We start from the raw sequence: 17,561 nt of genomic DNA, 5'->3' as shown, positions 1-17,561 counted from the left end.
CTCCACTAGGCAGTGCCCTAGTGGGGACTGTGTGTGGAAGCTCCAACCCCACATTTCTCTTCTGCACTACCCTAGGAGAGGTTCTCCATTAGAGCCCCACCCCTGCCACAAACTTCTGCCTAGACATCCAGGTGTTTCCATACATCCTCTGAAATCTAGGTGGGGGTTCCCTAACCTCAGTTCTTGACTTCCGTGCACCTGCAGGCTCAATATCATATGGAAGCTGCCAAGGCTTGGGGCTTACACCATTTGAAGCCATGGCCTGAGCTGTATCTCAGCCCCTTTTAGCTATGGCTGAAGCAGCTGTGATGTAGGCACCAAGTCCTTAGGCTGCACAGACCAGGCAGACCCTGGAACTTGTCCACGAAACCATTTTTTTTTCTTCTCCTAGGCCTCTCAGTCTGTGAAGAGAGGGCCTGGTATGAAGTTCTCTGACATGCCCTGGAGACATTTTCCCCATTGTCTTGGTGATTAACATTAGGTTCCTTGCTACTTACGCAGATTTCTGCAGCCTGGTTAAATTTCTCCTCAGAAAATGGGTTTTTCTTTTATATCACATCATCAGCCTGTAAATTTTTCTAACTTTTATGCTCTACTTCCCTTGTAAACATAAGTCACAATTCCAAACCATATATTTGTGAATATATATAACTGAATACTTTTAACAGCACCCAAGTCACTTTTGAATGCTTTGCTGCTTAGAAATTTCTTTTGCCAAATGCCCCAAATCATATCTCTTACGTTCTAATTTCCACAAGTCTCTAGGGTAGGGAAAAATGCCAGAAGTCTTTTTGCTAAAGCATAACAAGAGTCACCTTTGCTCCAGTTTCCAACAAGTTCCTCATCTCCATCTGAGACCACTTTAGCCTGGGTTTCATTGTCCATATCATTATCAGCATTTTGGCCTAAGCCATTCAGCACACCTCTTGAGAGTCCCAAAATTTCCCAGTTTCCTGTCTTCTTCTGAGCCCTCCAAACTGTTCCAACCTCTGCCTGTTACCCAATTCCAAACTTGCTTCCCCATTTTTGGGTATCTTTACAGCAGCACCCCACTCTACAGGAACCAATTTACTATATTAAACTGTTATCATGCTGCTAATAAGGACATACCCAAGACTGGGTAATTTACATAGGAAAAAAATTTAATTGACTGACAGTTTCACATGGGTGGGGAGGCTTCACGATCATGGTGGACAGCGAATGAGGAGCAAGATCACATCTTACATGGCAGTGTGCAAGAAAGCTTGTGCAGGGATACTCCATTTATAAAACCAACAGATTTCATGAGACTTATTCACTACCATGAGAACAGTATGGGGGAAATCGCCCCCATGATTCAATTATCTCCCACCAGTCTCTCCCACGACATTTGGGGATTATGGGAGCTACAATTCAAAATGATACTTGGGTGGGGACACAGACAAACCATGTCAGAGAGGCCAATGAAGACTCTGAAAACACTAAACAAAAAAAGTAGATTATTCACGCCTCTCCTCTCTCCCTGTATAATCTACACACATTTTCTCGTGAAAAATTGCTACCTAGGAACCTGACCAGTGAGGAGCAAAGGGAGAAGATCTTTTAAAGCTAAAAGAATATCATTGAGAAGTTTGAATTTTGTATTTATGTTTTCTCAACTCCTGTTTGAATTAGAGTTGCAAGGAATCAGAAAATACGATGCTATTATCATATGCCTGCTGCATAATATTTACAATCCATTTCTTATAAATGACGCCCCACTAGAGAAGGTTAATAAGAAATTAAAGGCAGTATTTTCTTCAGGTTAAATTAACTATATATTCTACATATATTTAGCTAGTAACCTATTGTATTATGTTTAAAAACTCTCATAATAACAATAAAACAAATCAAACAAACACAACTTATTTTAAGAGTGCCTTTGTCTTATTAAATGATTTATTGATTATACAGTGTTTATTAACTTAGTTGTGTTTCAAATGAATTGAAAAAACAATTATTATTTGGACACTATGAATGCTATTAGTTTATCCTATATATATAACAGTTGGGTACATCTTTTGTCCCACTTTCTGAAACTTAAAAATCAGAAAAACATTTCAGGTAAAAAAAAATCTAACATTTCCATAATAATCAAATTAAATAATCCATTTAAAATGTGCTTGTAAATTGAAATGTATTTGTACCTTAACACCAGAACTATCTTCTTTGGCTCATACCACAGATCACCACCAGATGGTGGTAGAAGACTGACTGATACTTTCAATATTATCAATGGGCAAGACATACGTGCTTGGCAGTTTTAGGCTTTTGCTTTTTTCAGTCTTCTTTTCCACATACAAATAATTTCTTAATTCTTTACTATTACAGCTTTATTCTATGTATAGGACTGAGGCTATTGGGACCTGAGGGTTGCTAGGATTATACCCATCTAAATGTAAGACAATGGAACTCTCAGGAAGGAGATTAAAAGGTTAGGGAAACATTTGTTAAATTTCTTATTTTCAAATAATTTTAGAAAAATATATAATATATTTTTCTATATATAATAAATACTATATATATTCTGTAGATTCTTTATACTATGTACATATATAATGTACATGTATTATATTGTAACATGTATAATACAACTGTTCACAAAAAGAATGAAAAACATCTACTGTGTAAAACCTACTACTTCAGCGTGTACATGATAAGAAGTCTGGAATTCTTTTAATGTTCTATTGTTGTTTCAATATCTAGCACCACAAAAATACTAGAGTCTTACTTTCAAAAAATATAATTGACCTTGTGGTACTTTCGTATTGCACACAACACACAAGTGTGGCTTTGTATATACACAGGGAAGACACACGACGGAAAATAAAGTAAGAGTCAGGCTAATCTTTCATGGTAGAACATTGTCCACACTAAAAATGAATTTCATATTTTTTAACTCTTCCAATCTCTTTGAATTATTTCTCAATTTGACGCATGACCTAAAATTCTTAATCCATTAACTCCACATTAATTTTAATTTTTTCACAGATATGTCCATACAGAATTTTCAATGTTTGAAATTCCTGTGTAATGTGAAATCTAATCTTCGTGAGAGGTATTTTTTCATTTTCCAGTAAAAATTCCTTAAAATGTGTTTTTATATTATTTTCAAGAATAAAATAAAATGTATAACAAAAAATATTTTTTGTTATTTTAGGATTCCTAATACATTCTAGAGTAAAGGATTATTTTTGTTCTTTTGCTCTTCTATTAAATACTTTAACAAAATCACATCTTTAACATTTTTATCACAGATTTTAATGTTTTTTCATGTTTTCCTTAAACAAGCATATTCACAAACCTATTCACTTCAGCCAAAGGTCACCTAAAATAAAAGTTGTGGCATGACGTGATTAAAAAATAGGATATATTTTGAGAGTTTAGCAATATATAATTTAACAAATGAGTATCATTTATGCATTTATATGACTCTCCTGACAAATATTGCATTTGATTTTAATAAGAAAGTGTCTCAATTTATTTTATCTCAAATTAACAAGTGGAAAAACATGCTTTTATCATTAATAGACATTGTTCTACATTTCTGAGAAAAACTTCAAGAAAGCAATAGATACTAATATATAATATTACATTTTAAATGTTTTTGTTTTGGTAGCTAACTCACTGAGGACTTGACAGAAATATTGCACACAATGATCTAGGTAAAATGAGATGGGTTTAGATTGAGTTAGTTCTATTGCATAAATGTGGAATACAAGTTACTAAAATGTGACAATATCAATCATATATAATTCTTATTTTATTTTCCTTTATTCTATTTTGGCTTCTTCTGTCACTACCTTCAGATACTTTCAAGACAGCACAATGTTTATTTCAGTTTCTGCAGTAATGCCCTGTGGACATTTCAAAACTTGAATGAGCAGCCTAAAAGGCAGACTACTTAAGTTCATTTTTAAATACTTGGATTTAAAAAATGTAATAGTTATTATTCCTCTTTTTTCCCTAAAATATTATATAGGGAAAAAGCTAAGTCTGTATATCTGTTGGGCAGCAATCAGCTTAGAGTTGAGGGTAGGCTGAGCTGTTTAGACTGAGTGTGTATGTCCAGTTCCTCAAAGTTTATATCCTTATTTTTTGGATTCCTAAAAAATTGTTCTTAAATGTCAGTTATCATTTATTATCACATTACTGCTGTTGTCTTTACTAGAATTGTGAATTCTTTTTTATGTCATTGTGTCTCTCTCAAAGATGAAAAATAAAAGTTGGTCAAGAAACGCGGCAAGAAATATGAGATAAAGTGTATAAACTGGCATGAGTGAACATTCTTTCTTTGCATTTAGTTAATAACTCTTAAGCTCCTGTAAGAACAGAAATTTGTTACTTCCTTTTGAAACCTGTCCAAAATAATACCGTGCCTTAAAATTTATCTGTTCCAAGAAAAGTTATATGGCTACATTTTCATCACCAAAAAATACAATGTAACAAATAGTTCCTAAATTGTTGCTGGATAACTCTGGCATTACTAGAATACTTCTGTATGCCTATAGGAATTCTTGGACATCTATCTTTTTTCTTTGTTATTTCAGGTAACATACATTTTTTTAAGCAGTAGCTTTTTGGAATAAATTGTGATCAGCTTTCTATAGTCACAACTATAATGGAAGATTTCAGATAAATAGCAGGCAGATGAGCTGTCTTGTTAAAAAAAAAAAAATGATGCTTTCTCATTGCATTCAAGATATTCCAAGCAATTTTGAATAAAAAACAGGATTCTTTATCTCAGTTTATCACTTCAGATTTTCAGAAACTACCTCTCTTAAGCATTCTGAGCTTTAGCCACAGAAAATTACTAAATAATCCTGTCATGTCATATGCATATATTACCTCCAATAATTTTTTCTCTTATCCTTGAATTCAGGAACACTTCTGAATTTCCATCAATTTTTCAAAATCTTGTTCAATGGTTATATATTCTCAAAAGTTGTTGGTCCCTAGCTTTCAAAGATTAGTTATTTTCATATTATTTTCTTCCTAATTCTAATTAGAAAACTTTTTGTAATATAATTACTTATTAAAATATCAATTACACATTTAATTCATAATTTCATAGCACTGAATACAATATATGGCACATAGTAGGTTTAATAAATTTGAGCCTTATTAAAATAATAAAAAGATAAAATTTAAATATCAAAGTAGATGTGAAAAAGAGAAAAGTTTAAGTATATATGTTAAATCCAAATTCTCAAATTTTCTGCTCCTGTTGGAGGTACAGACTCTGGAGCCTAACTGCCTCGGTATAAATATTGATCACTTTGTAGCTGTATTCTCCAAGTCAGGTTTCTTAACACTATGTCTTTTTCCATCATTGTTGAAATGAGGATGGCAATAGTTTTTATTTTAGGATTGTAATCAGGGTTAAAGAAGTCAATACATACAAGGGCTTAGAACAATGCCTAGCAATACTGCATACTCCGTAAGTATTTATTATAATTAATATTATTGAAAAGCCAACATTTTGAAACACTAAACATTTTTTTCTGACCACTTAAAATATTAATGCAGACATTTAAAAATATGGTTTCATGAATGTTCTGGTACACAAAATGGGATATTTAAAAAGAAAAGAACTATCATGAAATAATAATAATAAAAATGAACAAGCTATTATGCAGGCAACAACTTGGTTGAATTTTAAAGAAATTGTTCTGAGTGATAAAAACCAGTCTTAATAGATTGAATACAGTATTATTCCATTCGTTATAATATTATAGTAATGGAGAACAGATCAATGGATACTAGGCTTAATGAAGTGGGTGGGATGGGGAATGGTTATAAAAAGGCAGCGTATGGATCCTCCTGGTGATAGAACAGTTCTGTATCTTGAATGTAGTGTTGGCTACACATACATGGACCTAAATTTGATTAAAATGCACAGAAATAAATGCACACACACTCTCTCTCACACACACACACACACATACACACACACACACACACACACACACACACACTCTAAACATAATGAGAATAACTTGGAGAAGCAAATTTGAAAATGATACAAATGTAATCAGAGATGTCCTTACAATGACCATGCATATATCAACTACATGAATGAAAAGAATGCTAACTTCAACAAAAACTTGGAAAGATTCTGTGGGAAATACACTTAAATTTAACAAATCTCGCAAAGAGAAACAGCTGTTTGATTTGCTTCAGGAATTACTTTCACTGCCAAATTGTACCAGGAAACCTAACTCTGTCTATACCTTTCTACTTGAAAACAAGTGCTCAGTGAATATCTGAGCATTTCATGCTAATATATTTCTTATTCCCTTGTTTTAGAAAATGTCATGTCATGTCTTTCTGTGGATAAAGAGAAGACATAAAAATAAGTATAAGTAAGGCTTGGGAAATTTTAAAAAGTTTGGCTGCTTCAATCAATACCAGCATCCTGGTTGTAATATTATACTAAGTTTTGCAAGATATTATCTTTAACAAAACTAGGTAAAGCATACGTGAGTTCACTCTATATATTAATTTTACATCTGCATGTGAATCTATAATGATCACAAAATGTAACATTTAATTAAAATTTATTAAGGATCAGGCTCATGATTGGTTCCAAAATGTTTCAGTAATAGTTAAACGTCTATTTCTATTTAGGGATTAAATTAGGTAGTTACATGTACTATAAAAGAGTAGGATCAAATGTTGATCACATTACCATCTCCTTTTGCTTTTTTGCATTTCATGAACAATAAAGAACAGAAAAAGTAAACTTAATGGTATTTATATATTTCATAAAAGCTGTTATTAATTAAGCAGCCCATATTGATTATAATATTAATTAATTCAAATCTGGAATGATAATCTTTTCTTAATGGTTATCTAGCTGATTAATTCTTTTTACATCTACTTTCATATAAGAAATCCTCATCTTTGAAGATTAAATATTTTCCCCACCTTTCACATTTGAGGTGAGGAATATCTAACAAAATCTAATGCCAGGCAATTTCTTCGTAGTACTGACCAGACAATTATTAACAACTTAGAAAAAACAAAAGATTTATCTGGAAAAGGAGAGATTTATTACTAACATTGTTTGAAACTACCAAGCCATAGTGAAAATACAAAGCAGTTCAGCTTTTAGATGATTTGATTGCTATTTCTGAACTCTGGATGGATAATGGAATAAAGACCCTCCCCCAACACCCCACGTTCACTGTCTACCCTTTCTCACCCCTCATTAGGCCTTGGTCTTTAACAATGTTTCTCACTTCCTTACCTGCCCTTAGCATGGTATATGAATCCTAGACCAAAACAGAAATCATATCTATCCTAGAGTCAGCCCAATCATGTTGTAGAATTCAGAAACGGCATAAAAAAATCCAGCAACTTCCTGGGATATGTCAGAAGAGGTGACTGAAGGAGATGGCCATGGAAAGAGAAGAGAATAATATAAAGAGTTAAATAAAAAGATGTTAAAAGTTACCTGATAAGGTAACAAGATCACAGGCCATTTTATCTGCACCTTTCAGAGGGTTACTAGCCTTAGATTTTTGAGCACTACATATATTTTGCATACTGGACTTGGGGAGGTTAAATGACACACCTGAATTCATATTGGAATTCATATTGAATGAATTGCAGACCAAAAACTTAGACTCAAGTCACTTGTTGACGCATCGACGCACAGCATATTTAGTGCATAGAATTTACACCTTGTAAATAAATACTATCTTTAAGTTTCATATAGTTTGCACATGATAAAACAGAATCAGAAAAATCAGGGGAAAAACACTTTATGAATTAATGTATTTTACTGTTGTTTTAGTTACTTTTATAAGCACGTACTATCAATAACTGGAGAACGGGAAGCCCACCTACCTTTTTTGTTCCTAATCTTATTGTACAGCACACCAAGTCAAGGCCCATTACCTTCCCTGGAGTGCAGTGGATTATCTTCTAAGCAAGCTCACACTTGGACATTTTACCCTTTGACCTCCTGCATCTCACTGATCTGGGTACCATACCAGAGACTTTCCTATAAAAAAGGTGTAAGGATTTTAAGATCCATAGTGATATAAATTAAATGAGAGCTGTCTCTGTGGAACAGTAAAACAAAAGCCATTTAACTCTTACATTTACTGACCTTTTGCTCCTGCATTTGCAAAGAAAGTACTACTCAATCAGGTTCCTGGCTTTCATGAAACTGTTGAAATGGGCCCGCTAAAGCTTTTAGTATTTTATTAGAACATTTTGCTACCTATTGTTTGTATCCATCTCTCAAGGGGTGAGAATTTGTTTATGAGTGATTTTTAGAAGTGTGTATATAAATATGTTTTTTTCTAGTTTTAGTTTTCTTCAAAGTGGTTTTATTTTCCCTTGGGCTTGATGATAGTACATTAAGTTCTACTTGCAAGAGGAAAGGTATTTGTATACTTAGATTGGAAACAATATTTCTGATGTTAAATAAAATTCCAAGAAGAAGTTGACTTACCTTTATTGATATAAAATATTAAAGCATTTATTTTCAAGTATTAAACTTGAAACAAGGTCACAGGATTCCAGGTAAGGTCACTTGAGGTTGAATTGGTTTAGAAAAATATGTGGTAAAGAAATGCATCTTGGGATAGCCTGCCCCCATGATCAAATTTTTAGTCATTAAAACAAATGTTTTCAGACTCTTCTCTTGATATTTTTATAAGAATGTGGGCAGAACTGACAAATAGAATAAAACCTTAATGCAAAATTTTATAAATAATTTTTAAAGAAAAGTATGTATACCAATGTGTTAAAAATATTTTAAATATTAGATTGCAAACACCATGAAAGCAAATTAAACTTTTGTAAGGTCATTTGGTGTTATTGTCTACCATGATTGAATGGCCATACCCCTAGTTCAGATAACCAACTTAAAAAACTTCATGAACGGTATAGGTTTCTGCAAGACGATGCCAGATTTTTTAAATCGTTTTTTCTAGATCCATTATTTCTCTCTCAAAGTGACATATATTACCTAGTGCATAACTAAATACTAATCTTCAGTACAACAATACAAACTAGAGCACGTATATAGCTCCATGTCACAAAATAAATTATTAATGTAGTCAAATTCAGAAAGGCTCATTTGATTTATAGATAGATCTTAGAGCAATAATTGCATATGCTTTTGTTTTGTTTTATTTTCTCCCAAACTGGACACTTTGCTATTCTGTAAACATTTAATAAACATTTAATATAATACAATATTAAAGATGGCAATTTTAAGAAAAAAAAACCTGGTAAAGTTTTCTAATTTTTCTCATTGCTTGTGTTATGCTATTTTTCAGTAAATATATTGAAATCACATGATTATTGCTGACACTATTCAGTGAAGTTGGCATATATAACACAATTGTTTCCTATGTTGATCTTCATTTATTCTTCCATTTACTCTTCCATTAATTCATTCAGCACCTATATCTTGGGTAATTTCTGTGATTCACAACTAGTGCCAAACACTGTTGAAACACACATAAAAGTATAGGCTGTCAGGGTCTATTTTTTTCATGGAGCTTGTCTTTTTTTCATGTTGCTATAATGGAATACCTGAGATTGGGTAATGTACAAATAAATTAGGTTTATTTGGCTTATGATTTTGGTGGCTGGCAAGTCCAAGATTGGGCACCTGCATCTGGTGAGGGCCTCATGTTGCTTGCACTCATGGTGGAAAGCAGAAGGACAATGGGTGAGTGCAAAGAAATCACACGGTGAGAAAGAAAGCAAAGAAAGAGAAAGCCAAGGAAGCCTTTTTTTAACAACCTACACTGGAGGAAACCAATCCTTTGGTTCCAGTTCTCTTGGAACCTTCTTTAGAACCAATCCTCTTGCTTTCTGTGAAACCAAGAACTCACTCACCCTCTCTGGAAGGCATTAGTCTATTCAAGAGGGATCTGCTTCATGATCCAAACACTTCCCATGGGGCCCTGCCTCCCAACACTACCACATTGGTAATCAAATTTTAATATGAATTTTTGTGAGGCCAAACAATATTCAAGCCATAGCCAAACTCATGGCTTAAAGTGTTAGCAAAGCAAACAAGCAAGTGCTTTGCTGCATATGAAAAATTCGATGGTGCTTTAAAACAAATAGGCAAAATGACCGTAGAGGATCAAAAAAAGCTGACAAAAGGATTTGGCAGCTAAATTGGCACCTGTATGAGAAACAGGATTTTAGATGGTCAAAAGTGAGAAGGGTTTTTCTGGTAGAAACAAACCAACAAACAAAAACAAAAAGGCAAGAGGGAGGAAGCAGAGGAGGGTAACTGATAAGTATGGCTTAAGAGTTTTTACAAAAGGAGTGGTAAAGGCAATGACCAGGGGCCAGATCATAATTGGCTCATCTAAATTTTGATCTGTTGAAGAAAGGAGTAATCGAATATGCAGGAATTGAATGGAACATGTCCAAATAACAGATTAAAATGTAGAATTATTCTGTTCAGATAACAGATAAAAATGTAGAATAAAATTATTTGTGTTTATACTACACACATAGTATTTTGGATATCATATTGAAATTTAGAGAACACGTATCTGTCCATCATTCTTTGTCAGAAAAAATAATTCTTTCAGGACCCTGGATCTAGGTTGATTTTTGAAAGTAAAAAGTTACATTTAAAAGTGCAGAGTGAAAGATAGAAACAATAGATGAAAATTCAGAAAAAGAGCTGGGCATGCTAATATCAAGATCAGTAACTTTATTTCATATTTTTAATACAATTATTTTCTTCTGCCAACAAAAAGACAATTAGAAAAGTGGCCTTTTCTATCTCCTGATTTCTGTTTTCTCTGTGAACTCTACATTTCCATTTTCATAGGCACAGAGCGAAATATATATCCCTATCTATATATGGCTATATATGTATAAATAGATATGGATGTGTGCAGAATTCTATAGCAATATATGATTCAGAAAGGACTGATAAGAAACAAAATATTAGAGAGGTATTTAAATTGTTTTGAGGAATAAAATATTGTAATTTTAAACACATTGATTTAGAAACTAAGTTTATTTTCTGAAGTTTATTTACAATGATAAATCCAGCATCAATGACAGTTCAGTGTATACTATCAGAAGGCTGTCTTTATAAAGATTTTAGAGTTTCTGTGTTTTATGACTTACAACTATTAATCAGGGTTATTTTCAGGTTTTTTTTTTTTTTTTTTTTTTTTTTTTTTTGATGGGGTTTTTAACTCAAGGCTGCTTCTAACCTCTGTTTTCAAGACAACTGAAATTAGGCAATTAACAACATTAGTGTATTGATGGTCTTGTCTGTAGGAATGGTAATAGGCTTCAGAAGATTAATAGCATGGGTATAGTTTCATAATGGAACATCTGCAGAATAACCATTAGGCATATTTTTCATGGTGATTTTTATTGCGGCACCTATAACAGAATTCATGATATTCAGCTAATAATGTAAACTCACCAAATATGTATGTGAAAACCTTGTTCCCCCAAGGATACATGCTATAGAATGAGGGCATTAGTACTTGGGTTTTGAATAATTCAAATATAACATAATTGACCAATAACATTACAAATTCAATTCACCTGTATTGTACCTTGAGCTGAATATTAAACAAAAACCAATAAATTTAACTAGCTAATTAATATTTTCCATCAATAAGAAAATTTCATACACACATTTATTCATTATAAATACTAACTGAAACAATTTTTTTTAAGTTTTCTGATTATTTTAACAAAGGAAATACACTTGCAAAGTGAATTATATTTTTCTTTTTAAATTAGGAATATACATAATAGCCACATTAATTATAAACATATATGCAGCTCATACGATCCTTTCAAGCTCAATAGGGTACAATAATGCACACTAACAGGAAACATGAAGAAGCAAATCCTCCATTTCTGTCTATCCAAGTAATGTCTGATGAATCCATTGCGTATATCCATCTTAGTTGAAAGGTCTTCCTTTTACCTACACCCATTTTTTTCTCCATTTCAGATCCATATGGGAAGCTTATTCAAAACAAGCAGAGAAAAATGACTGTGTGAGTACAGTCTCCTGTATGAACACAAATTACTGTTTTTGGCTTTCATCTTGCCTTGTGTTCACATTTGTCCCCAGAGGAAATATGTACCATTTGCCAGTACCTTCTTAATGTTCCTGGTAGAGTAATAAAAGGCATCATTTAGAAGGACATATTTAAGCTGAGTCAAGCTCAGCAATGATAGGTCAAGAATCATGAAGTAATTGGGAATTTTGTGGGGATGATGAGAAGTTCAGTGTCATGGGGTGATTCCATGAATTGTAAATTAAAGACAGGATGGTGATAGGGCAAGAGTTTACGATAAAGAGTTTATCTGAGTTTAGGTTATAAGCATTGCTGTTCTCCACATTAATGTGATTTGATATTAACCTGGAGATAATGAAAATAATGAAAAGATAGAGCATTACCCATTCTGGTGGCTATGTGAATAACAGCTTAGTTGAGAAAGGATCACCAGAAAAATTTTAGGAGGCTACAATCACTACACGATTATAAATATGAGATGATGAAGGACAATGAAGGCCTAATAAATAGGGACAAAGACATAAATAAATAAGGATTGAGAAATTTGAAAACTCTAACTGAGGTAGATTAGACAGATTTGATAATAGACAGTGCAAAATAGCAGGGAGTGAATGGAGAGTCTAAAATGGTGCCAAAATTTCCAGTTTCGGAGACAGGGAAGTGATTACTCTATTACAACAGCAATTAAAAATTGAAGCAAATGCTTACCTGTGAGAAAAAATAGTTTGACTTTTGATTTCAGTTTGAAATCCCTATATATTTAAGTAAATAGGATCACTTGATCCTATATGGAAACAAAATTTGGAAAGAAAATTTGAAGCTCAAGATAATAATCATAACAATGGGAACAGATTACATCATCTGGGGAGAAACAATAAAGGGAAAACAGAGGAGTGGAAAATCTCAGCTTAAAGGAAGAGGTATTTTTGTTTTCTGTTTCTACCAAAAATGGCATTGGAAAATTGATAGTGATTGCATTTAATCTGTAAATTGCTTTAGAATATTTTAGCAATTAATTCTTCCAGTTCACACATATGGAATTTCTTTCCATTGACTTGTGTCTTCTTCAATTGCTTTCATCGATGTTTATTGTTTTTAGTGAAAAGATTGTCACTTCCTTTGCTAAATTTATTCCTAAGTACTTTATTTTTTGATGGTATTATAAATGGAACTGTTTTCTTGATTTCTTTTTCACATAGATTTTTATTTATGTGAAGAAATAATGATTTTTGTATGTTGTACCCCATAATTTTACTGAATCCATACTTCTAACAGCTTTTTAGTGAAGTATTTAGGGTTTTTTACATATAGGATCTCTGACATCTGCAAACAGGTATAACTTTACTTCTTTCTTCTGACTTGGATCCTTTTATTTATTTTTCTTGTCTCATTGTTTTTGTTAGTACTGGAAGAACTGTGTTAAACACAAACGGTGAAAGTGGGCATTTTTACTTTGTACCAGCTCTTAGAGGATAAATTTTGTTTTTTTCCCATTGATTATGGTATTAACTATGGGCTTTTTATGAATGACTACTTTAGTGTTGAGAAAATATTGTTCTATACCTACCTAATTTGTTGAGAGTTTTTATCATGAAAATATGTTGACCTCTGTACAATGTGTTTTTTCCTGCATCTATTTAGAAGATCATGTATTTTATACATTATATTTCTTTAGTGTGATACATCACATTGAAGGCTTTGCCTGTAAAATATTAAACCCTGCATCCTAGAGAAAATAATGAATAGCCAAAGCCATCTTGAGAAAGAAAAACAAAGTTGGGGACATCATATTCTTTATTTCAAATTATTAAAAGTAATAGTAATAAAAACAGGCACACAGACCATTAAAACAGAGTAGAGAACCCAGAAGTAAACCCAAGCAGTAATTTTTTACAAGGTCGCAAAGAAGGCACATTGGGGAAAGGACGATATATTTCAGGGTTAGAAAAATTGAATACCTAAATGCAAAATAATAAAACTGGACCCTTATACCATACATAAAAATCCTCTCAAAATGAATTAAAGGCCTAAATGTAAGATGTGAAACCATAACCTTCTAGCAGACATAGGGGAAAAGCTCCCTGGTATTGGTATTGGCCATGATTGTATAGCTATCTCACCAAAAGCACAGGCAATAAAAGCAAATAAATAAATAAATAAATAAATAAATAAATAAATAAATAACTGGAACTATGTCAAACTAGAAAGCTTCTTCACAGCAAAGAAAATATTCAACAAACTGAGAAGCCAACAGATTTGGAGAAAATGATATGTGAACCACATATCGAATAAGGATATAATATCTAAAATATATAAGAAACTCATAAGTCAAAAGCAAAAACACAATTACAAAATGGGCAAATGACCTAAATAAATATTTTCCAAACAAAGCATGAAACATATCCAACAGGTGTATTAAATGGTGCTCTAAATCAGTAATCATCTGGGAAATATACATCAAAACCACAATGAGACATCAACTCACATATATTAGAACGGCTGTGATCAAAAAGACACGAGATAAGTATTAGCAAGGGTGTAAGAAAATAGACAAAATTTGTCCTTTGCACACTGTTGGTGGCAATGTAGACTGTTGCAGCCATTGTGGAAAACAATATAAAGATTCCTTAATCAATTAGAAGTAACACTGCCATATAATTCAGCAATCTCACTTATGGATATATACTCAAGAAAATGAAATTATCACCTTGTAAACATATCTGCACCCTTATATTCATTGCAATATTATTCATAATATCTCAGCTATGGGGAAAAATCTGTATCTACCAGCAGAGGAATGGATAAAAAAAATTTGTGATATACATATACAATGAAATACTTTCAGCCTTTTAAAAGGAGATCCTGATATTTTTGACAACACAGATGAACCTAAAGAACATTATGCTAAGTGAAATAATCTAGGCACAGAAAGACAAATATTGCATGATCTCATTTGTATGTGGAATTAAAAAAATAAACAAAACAAACCCCAAATAAACAAACAAAGCAAAATTTGAATACATAGAAACAGAGTACAACAGTGGTTACTAGGGTCTGTGGGTGATGGGGAAGAAATGAAGAGATGGAGGTTAAAGGCCACAGAGTTACAATTATGTGGAATTAGTAAATCTAGAGTTTTAGTGTACAGCATGAAGTCTGTCATCAATAATACTGCAATGTGGCAGGGCGCAGTAGCTCATGCCTGTAATCCCAGCACTTTGGGAGGCCAAGGTAGGTGGATCACTTGAGGCCAAGAGTTCAAGACCAGCCTGGCCAACATAGAGAAACTCCATCTCTATTAAAAATACAAAATTTGCTGGGCGTAGTGGCCTGTAACCCCAGCTACTCAGCTAGCTGAAGCATGAGAATCACTTCAACCCGGGAGATGAAGGTTACAGTGAGCAGAGATCACGCCACCATACTCCAGCCGTAGGATACAGACCCTGTCTCAAAAAACAAACAAAAAAAGGATGAGTTCATGTCCTTTGTAGGGACACGGATGCAGCTGGAAACCATCATTCTCAGTAAGCTATTGAAAATGTGGCACATATACACCATGGAATACTATGCAGCCATAAAAAAGGATGAGTTTGTGTCCTTTGTAGGGACATGGATGCAGCTGGAAACCATCATTCTCAGCAAACTATCGCAAGAACAGAAAACCAAACACCGCATGTTCTCACTCATAGGTGGGAACTGAACAATGAGATCACTTGGACACAGGAAGGGGAACATTACACACCAGGGCCTGTTGTGGAGTGGGGGGAGGGGGAGGGATAGCATTAGGAGATATACCTAATATAAATGACAAGTTAATGGGTGCAGCACACCAACATGGCACATGTATACATATGTAATCGACCTGCACATTGTGCACATGCACCTTAGAATATAAAGTATAAAACAAAAAATGAACTAAGTAGAATAAACAAGGAAAATCACACACACACACAAAAAGAAATAAATAAGCATTATGATCATTATCCAAAACAAACAAACAAACAAACAAACACATTACATTGTATACTGGCAATTTGCTAAGAGAGTAGGTGTTAGGTACTTTTATCACAAAAATGGTAACTCTATGAAATAATCGATATGTTAATTTGCCTGACTATAGTACATGCATATCAAAACATCATGTGTATACCTTAAATATATACATAATTTTTTGATCTAATGTGTTTATTAACACATTGAATAAAAATGCACAGTAGTCAAAAAGTGGAAACAACTCAAATGTATACTAACTGATGAACAGATAAATAAAATGTGATATATTTAATTTTATATGAAGTTAGGCAGAGGTAGAATATCAGCATTGGAGATCATGGTAAAATGTCAGAGATATTGGAGAAGCAAAGGAGACAAAAGCTGCATTGAGGCCAACAAAAGGTATATAAAACGATATTCAGAAATAGAGTCAGTCAGCATTGCTAGAAGGCATGAAGTCCTTTAGGATAATTAATAAAAGATAATGTTAGCCTTTGGCTATAATAATTAGCAGGCAATTAGTTATCTTAAAAAGAAAATTTTCAATAAGGGGTGATGGTAGTCATTTAGTATTTATCTAACTCACCAACTTTTAACTACTTTTGCATCAAAAAATAGAAAAATTAATTTTTCAAAGAGCTATTTTTTATTTCAAAGCAGACAATGCAAATCTACCCACTCAAATAAAGTATTTGAGATAGTTTAGATAGACAGTGGAATAATTATTACCCTGTAAAAGATTTTGTTTAAATTTACCTACTGACTGTCTAGGACAATAAAAATTAGTTAAATAATAATTAAACCTTTTGTGTATTATTGCTGATCTGATATTCATAAAGCAGGAATGACAGAAAATATAATTAGTTCATTCCCCATGTCCTTATAATATGGCAAAGCCAAGTGATTTGTATGCACATTACATCGCCTTTGAACCTTGCAAAATTATTTAGCACCTTTATCAAATTGGCACATTAATATACTATCTCAAAAGAAGCTGGACTTTAAAACAAAAAGAGAGAATCCTAAGGAATAAAAGGAATCTGCAAGATCACCTCCTCCAAATTCGCAAATATCAGGCTCCCAAAGTTTAACTTACTTAAGGTAATATATTTAATCATGAGATGGCTAAACCTAGAACCCACATGACCATCTTTCATATGCTTTTATTCCTTTCAAAAGGAAGATGCAAAGCTTGGGGTACTGATCAAATATTTAACTTTGTTACAGGTAGTTAGATAGGCATGAGCAGGGCAGGAGAGGGCTCTCCTCACAAACCACTAGAAATGCTGGGGGATGATTAGGCAGTTATCTCATTGCCTCTTTAAACATGATAATACAGTAGCCAGGGAGAGAAAATCTCCTGATCGTCCACACTTGTTAACATTAAAAATGTTAACCGAATGCATACCCCAGGGAGAAACAGCTTCCTAGGCATGCACATTAAGAGACAAAAATGGCGAAGCATGATCTTTTGGGTATACTCCACCAGAAAAAGGAAGA

Source organism: Macaca thibetana, chromosome 17, assembly GCF_024542745.1.
Source record: "Macaca thibetana thibetana isolate TM-01 chromosome 17, ASM2454274v1, whole genome shotgun sequence".
NCBI lineage: Eukaryota > Metazoa > Chordata > Mammalia > Primates > Cercopithecidae > Macaca > Macaca thibetana.
Note: the sequence above shows the minus strand (reverse complement) of the source record.